Raw genomic sequence first — 9,220 nt, 5'->3', positions numbered from 1 at the left:
TTCTGTCTGAGGGCCTGAAGCACAAAATGGTGGCCACCTGTGACATCACCAGCATCCACTGGAACATACCAGCACCTTCCAGAACATTCCAGGAGCTTCCAGAACCCTGTGACCGTTGGAGGCGGTTTAGAATGTTGGGAGGATAAGAGAGGCAGTTGGCAGTTGGAGCTGGCAGTTGGCACCTGACTGGTGAAGAGAGAGGAGCACAACAGTGAAGGAGGAAGGAGTGAAGCAGCAGGGGTGGAAACTTGTGCCTGGAGTGGGGTCCATAAACCCACCCTTGATACTTGTCCCTACTGATGGATCCCAGCCTATAGCCCTGTGTGGGAAGAAGACAGAAGAAAACCATCCTAAGGACCTGGACAGCAGGAACAGGCCTTAGAACCAAGAAAACAGCAAGATTCTGACCTGAGAACTGGTTTCCCTGGAGTCCGGCGTCGAGTAGCCTGAAGACCTGGAGCCCGAGGTGGAGAAGCGGCGCTGACTGAAGTAGCAGACGTCGTACCCGGAGCCGCCTGAGGTCGTGAGAGGGCGCCGACGGGGGTCGAGAGGAATACCAGAGGTCGAGGAGGAAGTGAACCGAGGTCAAGCAAGCGGCGTCATCGTGGAGTGAAGTCCGCCCTCCGGAGTCGTCGGAGACCGAGGTAGAGGAGCACCGGAGGTCGGGAGTGAGGATCGCACTCCGGAGTCGCCCGGAACCTGTGAGGAGGAGCACCGGAGGTCGGGGGTGAGGATCGCACCCCGGAGTCGCCGGAAGTCGACATCGAGGCCAGGCCGGCCGACGTCATCGGAGCCGAGAGCGCCATCGGACCGGAGCCGCCCGAAGTCGACATCGTGAAGAGACTGCCCGACGCCGTCGAATCGGAGGTAGAGATCGAACCGAGGCCGCCGACATCGGACCGGAACCGCCTACCGGCGTCGTCAAAGAACTGACATTGTGCCGAGGCCGCCGAGACCGAACCGGAACCGCCTCACGGCGTCGACACGACTCCAGCGGCGTCGGAACATCAGAAAAAGGGCAGTAAGTGGAGTAGAGGGCGCCTAAGGCCCTGTGGAGACCTGAGAGACTGCTCTAAGGGGCTAGGGAGGTGCTGAAACCAACCTGACTGTGCCTGGGGTGAACTGGGACTAACCTAGAGAGGTTGTGTGGAGAAGGAAAGCCAGGGCATTGGTATTCCCCCCTTTGATCTACCTCAGTTTAGGCCTCAGCCTTGTCCCAGCCAGGGAGTAGCCTCCCCCCTCAAGCCTTCCACAACCCTACAAGCTGTGCCTGGGCCAAATCAGCCCTTAAGAAGTGAAGTGTCATCTGATTATATGAGGGGTGCTGTATACTTGTAATTATTTATTGGGGATACTGTATTTATTGAGTTTTTATCTATTTATTGCTGCACTATATTCATAGGTCCACAGGACTTGTTGGTGTACAATATTTATTGATACAGTATTTATTGCCTCAAAGTATTTAATTGTCTGTATATATTGCCCTTGTATTTATGCCCTGTTATTTATGATCACCCCTATTTATTTCATCAAACAGCCGATATTTATTTGACCTGCACTAATTGAAACTTGTATAGTGTGATTGACCTATTTATTTTTCCAATCAGCAACTAAGAGAAAAAGATAAAGAAAGAATATTTTCATAATTTTTACGGTGTAGAGTCGTTTTTGGAACGGATGCACGCATGGTTATTGTATGGGTATATTGTATGCTTAGCACTGCGCCTGTTTCCTGACCACTCGAGCCAAGCTACCCCATTGTGTTGGGAAGGTCCACCACCACCCTGCGGAGTGGGAGTGGGGCTGTTTCCAACAATGCCAAATAAACTCTCCGAACAAGACTTACTGCGCGAGATGCCCTGTAGCAAAGCAGCACATGTCCTCCCCGCACCCACTAGGCACATGTCCTCCCCACACCCACTAAATACACACAGAGGCCTGCAATCAGCAGGTCCTAAACTGCATATACACTTAGAACTCCGATGTGCGGCACTGCATATCACAGCACTATTAGTGTCTCTAGACTTCACCTATTGTATGTTGTTCTTTCTGGTTTTCCCCAGCGCCCCCAGTTTTACCCAGGTCCCCGGTTCTCAGTTATACGTAGCATATTAAGCACTGCACGTGTCCTGTGTGCACTACACAAACACTAACAGTACACAACCAGTGCGTAAAATAAACAATAAAGAAGTGCTTATACTCTCTATCTGTTTGCCACTGAGGAGTGTTGTATGCTCCCTTTCAAATTAAAGAGGTGCAGGTACTCAGTACCTGTCCAATTCAAGCACTGAGCACGATGAAACATAGAAACTGGCTCGACGCAGTTCATTTCACAATAGAAGGTAAAAGAACATTCATTCATTCATCCACAGGACATGCCAATGCCTGCGGATGCCAACCGTGCTCTACGTGGCTTAGTGGATTCAGCAAGAAATCTGTGCTTCACCAGTAGATGTAAACCCCAGCATGGATGACTCCACCATTCAACATTCCGCAGTTGATTAAAAATAAAGGCCTGTAAACTTGAGAATAATAGTGCCTAGATGAGAGGATGCGGATTGTGGTTTGGGCAATGACATTTTTTGAACATATATTTAAAGTGATTTGGGAAAACTGACCAATAGCCTCTAGATGCCGGTTTGTCCTCTGTGCTCTGTGGTTCTAGGGTGCCATCGTATTTGGGAAGAGACATGTTGGAGGGTGAGGATAGGGAGGGGCATAATAATCAGTGTCTGGAGTTTGGAGCCAACGTTTATAGACTAGAAAGGAGACCCTTCCTCCTCCAATGCCTACATGTCTTGATTATTTGGGATAAAACTATAAAGTGACCCCCATGTCATGTGTGGCAGTGGCGTCACTAGGGGGGTGCGGGGGGTGCGGACCGCACCGGATGACACCCTCACGCGGGGTGACACCAAAGGGCCGGTCACTGTGGTGCAGACTGCAGAGCCAGGGGCGTAACACAGGCCCCCACGCTCCAGGGGCCCCCTCGGCAGTCAGCAAGCACAACACATCAGTCTTGCTTGGATGTGATAGGTTACGTAACTTACGTTACGCTCGACGTCGTTGCACCTTGTCTCTTTTTAAATTAATTGGTGTGCGGCAGCGCGCAGTTGTCTTCACGTCTGCGTCAGCTCTTTACCCTTAGGGTTGAAAACATTCCTTTATTTGCAGCCTGTCTCATCCTGGTCCCCTCAGATGGCCAGCACGGGCTTCTACAGCACCGGTGTGGCGAGCAGTATGCAGTGTTTCTGCTGTGTGAGCTAGTGCTGTGCTCCACAATCTCAGAATTTCCCTGCACCGCGACCACTTGAAATGTCAGCCTGACTGTGACTTTATTCAAGGGAAAGAGGTGGGGAATGTCCCCAAGTTTGACATGCGTATCCAGGTCCCACCGGAAGTACCGAGTGTGGAGAGGTTCAGAGCCGGAGGAGCAGAGACTGGACTCCTTCAAGAACTGGCCTTTCTTCGCCAGGACAGACCCCGCGGCACTTGCGAGCACTGGATTTTTCTTTACTGTAAGTGAGAGTTGTTACCACAGTCTTGTTGTCAAAGGTACATGACACGTGTCCCCCATATGTATTTAAGTGTCGCATCCACCTGATGCAACGGACTCCCTGTGCAGACAAACATCCACAAAACATGCTACACAAATATGTAAACTGTGAACATGTATAACGTTTAACACAACCCAAATAAAGTGCAGTTAAAAATTCCCTTAACACATCAGTCCTTAATATCGGGACAGTTGCTGTTTAACTTTATTCCCGATAGTTGTTTTTAACCCAACAACTACCCTAACTATGCCAACCTCACTCATCCAATACTCAGCCAGTTCTACTCACTTCTACCCTTTTGTATCAAGTGCCCGAAAGGCAGCCTGATGCTGTGATAATAAAGTAATACATAAATAAATCCTCTGCTTTATTTCTTGAAAGGTTCTTGTTGATATGAGGAATTGCCACTTAAACTTAATGTAAATCTAATTTTTCAAAATTAGTGTGCAATGTAAAATAAGGATCAATTTTGATTTCCAAAAATGATGTCTACTCGTTCGTATCAGATAAAGAAACATATGTCATATGCCCCGTTCTGAATGCGGGTTCATTGGAGATACTCATCAGACCAACTTTTACAACATTTCTTGTCACACATTGCTGCCCCAACCATAACTATTACACTTTCTCCCACCATGTTCACTTCCATTCAATGACGTAGCATTGACCGTACAGGTCACCAATCTAAACTTTCCATAATAAAACATAAATCATATATAAATATTTTTAAAGTAACTTAGAATAGGTTCATACAAAACAACATTCAACATATCAGCTCTTCACTCCTCTATCAGATCATTGGTGCATATTTAGGTAAGGCGTCTGGAACAGTTGAGTACTTCCTCCTAGAAAGCACACGTACCACTATACTGACCCACTTAACCAAAATTAAAGTTTTTGGCCCTCATTTTTGTCTACAACCCATGCCATGCCAGCCGCTGTGGCATCCACGAAAGGTGTATCCTTTCTAGATTTTTTTCAAGCTAACCACTGACTATGTAAATTATTCCCAAGAAGTATTACATGTAAAATGATCCCCTATGGATATGCAGGCATTCAAGCATGTATCTTGGACTTCTGCTTAAACGTTAGATGCATTTTTTGGTCTGCACTATATCAAATAAGTTCAGTGGTGTAATTTATTGTGCGCTCATAATGATGCCAGGGTGGTGTTTTGTTTTGCCCCAGTTGCCAGTGTATCATCTTTGGTGTAAACTTAGTGCTGCTCAGTTGTGTTGTTGAGCAATGCTCTTTTAAACTATTTTTTCGTAGAGGGGGATATTATTTTGCATACTGTTTGCTATTTTTATGCATAACTGCGACTTTCTTACAAACTAAATGCTGTAAATGTCATACAGTGGTTCATTTGTACAGTTACAATTTTGTATACAAATACAAAGTTCTATGCCGAAGATTGACTCCTTTACCAGATTACGTAAAAAGAGTTATACTTGGCTACAAAAATGTTTTTTTAAAACTCCTGATATTTTAGGAATAATTACCAGCACAGTTGTACATTATTAACACAAGGGTACAACATCATCCCGCACCATTTTGTCTTCATAACAAATTGGCGTTCGAAAGCATGATTGATGTAATCTGGCCCGTAGTTTGAGAAGGATTCTATTTACAGTCCTGCAACATTCACTGCTTCAAAAAGGTAAAGCTTCTCCTTGGCCAAATAGGACTCAGCAGTGTGGATTCATTTATTCTGTGTTTGTTCACCTTGGGTACAATATCCCGGATATTCTCTTGGGTAGCTGTGTTGAGTTTTCTGGTACTCTCCATTTCCCTTGGCATGGGGCAGGACATGTTTAAGAAATGAACTCTGTGCTTTTTGCCTAGCTGCCTAATTCTTTGGTTGACCTCTTGCTGTCCCTCAATAAATGGACTGGTCAACATTTCCAAACCTAAATTTCACAGGCAAAGATGCACTTCATATTGTCACCTGCCCGCAGACATGTCTTGAACCAGCTAGACAGCCAAAAACCTTTCTTCTTGACCCCTGATGATCATTGGCACCGCAAGTGGCTTTTGTGGTAAAACAGTTTTTCCATTTAAGTCTATTGAAAGGCTATTTGCCTACTTGACCACTCAACAGAATTCAGCTGACTGTATTTCTGGTTTTTGTCAATACAGGTTTATGGCAGTGGTGTCTTTCTCAGACTTACAACCGACTTGGTGTAACATTATAAAGCAGCCAGAATGCTGACAATAGTTCCCCCGGGGAGCGTACCTTGACTGTTGTGATCAAATTGTGCGTGTACCCTTGGGACAGGGGGTCAAGTTAAGAGCCTTTGTGTTGATTTGTGCTTTCTATGGAAATGTCATGTTTCTGTTCTCTGTGGCAATTGTCCCCTTGAATCTATTACTTGGTGCTTAACACCCCACTTTCAGCAAAGTGCTAAGCCTTTGTCAAATTTGAGGACGTTAGCTCTTTCACCACCATCTCATATTTTCAATTCTTTGCACCTAATTATTGAAACCCATAATTAACTTCTTTGTACCCTACTGTGGTAGCCTGCTGGTTATGCGTTTCAATCGCATCAGAAGCATTTACATGAAAAAATATCATAACATATAGAATGGGGTCCCTCGGTCTAACAATGTGGTGCTGTATGTCTTGAAAATTCAGAATTGTCCTTACCGAAAGAAAGATCCAGAAAAGAGTTAGTCGCAAGGATAAAACATTTACAAACACTGCTTTTATGTTGGACAGTCCACTAATATCTCAAATCAGACATGCTTTAACAAAAGTAATTCATCCAACCTAGTGTTCAGCCATTGACCCATTGGTGGCAATGTATCCCTTAGAACTAGGATTTATCCCTTATCTCCATAGCAGGTGTAAAGAATTCTTCTCCCTTCTGCTTTCGTAAATCACTGTGACTGCCATGACTGCATCGTGTGAGGTAGCAATATTGATGGAGGGACTAGGGCGGTATGTATCAGTGCTCTTCTATTTTCCACTAGATGCTCGATCCTTGTAGATTCCTGTTGCTCACAGTTGTGTTTGTGTTTAGAAACATCTGTTATACGTGGTCCTGCCAAGCATCAAATTGGTGGTAAAACGAAGCAATTTTATTGTTTGGGCTAAGCCCCGGATGTGACACTGTTCACGTAGGGTTTCAAGATCTAGCACCAGGTTCGGGTTTAGTGGAATAGTTTAATGCTTTTGTGGCTTTAGCCATTTATCCGTACAAACCCCAAGGCATGTTTGATCCACCACAGGACAATATTTGGAGGCAAGCTCATAATGTAATGCACACCTTGCTTTAGCTGGTATCAGTCCTCATCTCTTCATCCCATGTGACCTCTCCATCATCTACGGTCCTCTATCAGTGGGTACTGCCTTCTGTGACTGGATGGTTGTGAAGTTTCCCAGTAGTGCATTCTGGCAGGTCTCTACACAAGAATCTTAGGTACATAATAGATGGTAGTAAAAGGGAGCAGGGCTGATGCTCTAGTTTATGAAAAGATTTACCCACTTGCCCAGGCCAGAAAATAAAGGATGTGGCCAGAGCTGCTATGCCCACCAATAGGGGACTATTGCAATAAAATACAAAGTAATGAACAAAATGTTTGAACTAATCCCAGCCACTGGTTGCATTCCAGTCCATTGTGCCAATTTAGACTGAGATTAGCAATGTCCAAATATGCAGATATTAATGTTGCTCCTAATGGGACATTCTAGCCCAAACTGCTAAGTCGGGTCTCTTTCAGACAGTAGCATAAGTGACCCCAGGCCACTTTCTTGCCGACTCGGACCTCATCAGTGAGGTGCAGAACTTTTCAGAAGAGGTGTAAAAATACAAACTGGGAAAATGGGAAGACTCAGCCCACTAAAAGAAAAAGAGACATGTGACTACTGGCAACAAAAGCCCTGGCATGCTCAGGCCATTGCCCCCTGCTCTTCGGCTACTCACATTCTTTGGAAGGGCTTTCTACCTACATAATCACTGTTGCTTTACACTTGGGTCCTAGCTTGCAGCGGCCCCCTGTGATGGCCTGTGAAGCTGCATCAAATTAGGTGCCACCTCATAAAACTGGGCAGTGAAACCAAACAAATACAAAAAATTGGGATGTTTGCGCATTCTGGCCACGCCTCTGGTTCTGCCCACTGATCCAATCCTTGGGTTATTCCGGCCCTCTGATTCTCCGCCCACAGTTCCCCTACTTTTTTTCCCCCATTTCGACCACTGATATATCATGTTGCTGGATAGTGGGAACAACACACCAGTAAAAAGTACCATACCTATGATATTATAACTTCCAATAAACTGTTGACTAGCAGGTAGCCCACTGTACAACCTGATTAATGAGTCATTATCACACTGTTGTTAACAGGCACATTTTATAAATATAGGACCTACATTTACAAACGTTACTAAGGATTCTGTATGGTCCCGTTATTTGCCAACTTTGTCAACTTGCGGACTCGGGGCGGAGGAGGTCCATGCGGTAAGTCGTGATGGGGTGACACCATGAGTTACCCGCACCGGGTGACACCAACCCTAGTGACGCCACTGAGCAAGAGGGCAGCTTACCAGAGGACTAGTGAGGCTCCTCCTCCAGATAAAGAAAGCAAACAGATAAATGCTGCAGAATAACGTGTTGCAATTGGGCAAGCAAATCGTTGGTGCATAGCCAACTCAGTAGGCTTGCTGTCGCGCTATAACAGGGCTATATGGGATGACATGGAGAAGCTGCTACAATATCTCCCAGAATACAAAAGGAGAGGGGAGGAATTAAACACTGAGGGCAAGCAGATTTTGAATGCAACAATTCGATGCACCCTGTACAATTCTGACACTGCATCAAGAGAAATTAACTCCTCAATCCTCCTGCATAGACATGCTTGGTTACGCATTTCAAGTTTTAAAGCAGAGGTGCAACACCACCTGCTCAATGTCCCATCTGACATGGAAAACCTATTTGGCCCATAGTTGGACTCACAATTAAAAAAGATCAAGAGGGATACGGACACTGCAAAATCCATGGGAGCATTTAAACCACACCAGCAGTCCTTTCGAAGGCATCAAGGCAGGGGGGTGGCAAAAACCATCACAACTCATGCCTAATCATACCAAAAGCAGCAGCAGACATACCACCAGCAGGGAGGTAAAGGTTACTAGAAGGGAGGATACAAGGATGGTAATCAGATAGGACAAGGGAGAGGAACTCCCGGGAAGGGACCCTCCACCTCCAAACAAGGACTCTCCTCATATCCCTCCAGACACACAACACCTATCAGGGAAAGACTGCAGTAGTTCCACCGTCTGTGACCAGAGATAACATCAGACCAGTGGGTATTGTCCATGGTTAGCCCCGGATACTGCCTAGAACTTACATCCACACCCCCAAAAAGAGACCGCCTTGCAGACAGACTCTCAGCCCTCACCACCACCTTCTTAAAGAGGAGGTAAAAGCACACTTGTTGAAAGGCACCATAGAGCTCGTTCCAAAAAGTCACCATGACAAAGGGGTATATCCTCTCCACTTCCTGATATCCAAAAAGGACGGAATGCTCAGGCCAATACTGGACCTATGCCCCCTTAATTGATACATTCTGTCAGAACACTTTCACATGGTGACATTGCAAGAGGTGATTCCACTGCTTCAGGAAAGCAACTTCATGACGGCACTCAACCTGAAGGACGCCT

The 9,220-nt window shown here is 45.8% G+C and overlaps 1 protein-coding gene across 2 annotated transcripts in view; it reads left to right on the top strand.

The window, feature by feature from the left end:
• Positions 1-3,126: 3,126 nt before the first annotated feature.
• The window catches only part of CHST14 (carbohydrate sulfotransferase 14), a 199,473-nt gene continuing 193,379 nt past the window's right edge, over positions 3,127-9,220 (top strand). The window contains exon 1 of one of the 2 annotated variants that reach the window (XM_085626869.1): positions 3,127-3,518. The gene's annotated coding sequence lies outside the window, so the exon portion shown is untranslated. The remainder of the gene's footprint in view (positions 3,519-9,220) is intronic. The other variant, XM_085626868.1, reaches the window with a different exon arrangement.

This window comes from Triturus cristatus, chromosome 9 (genome assembly GCF_964204655.1).
Source record: "Triturus cristatus chromosome 9, aTriCri1.1, whole genome shotgun sequence".
Taxonomy (NCBI): Eukaryota; Metazoa; Chordata; class Amphibia; order Caudata; family Salamandridae; genus Triturus; species Triturus cristatus.
This window is presented reverse-complemented; position numbering and strand designations above follow the sequence as displayed.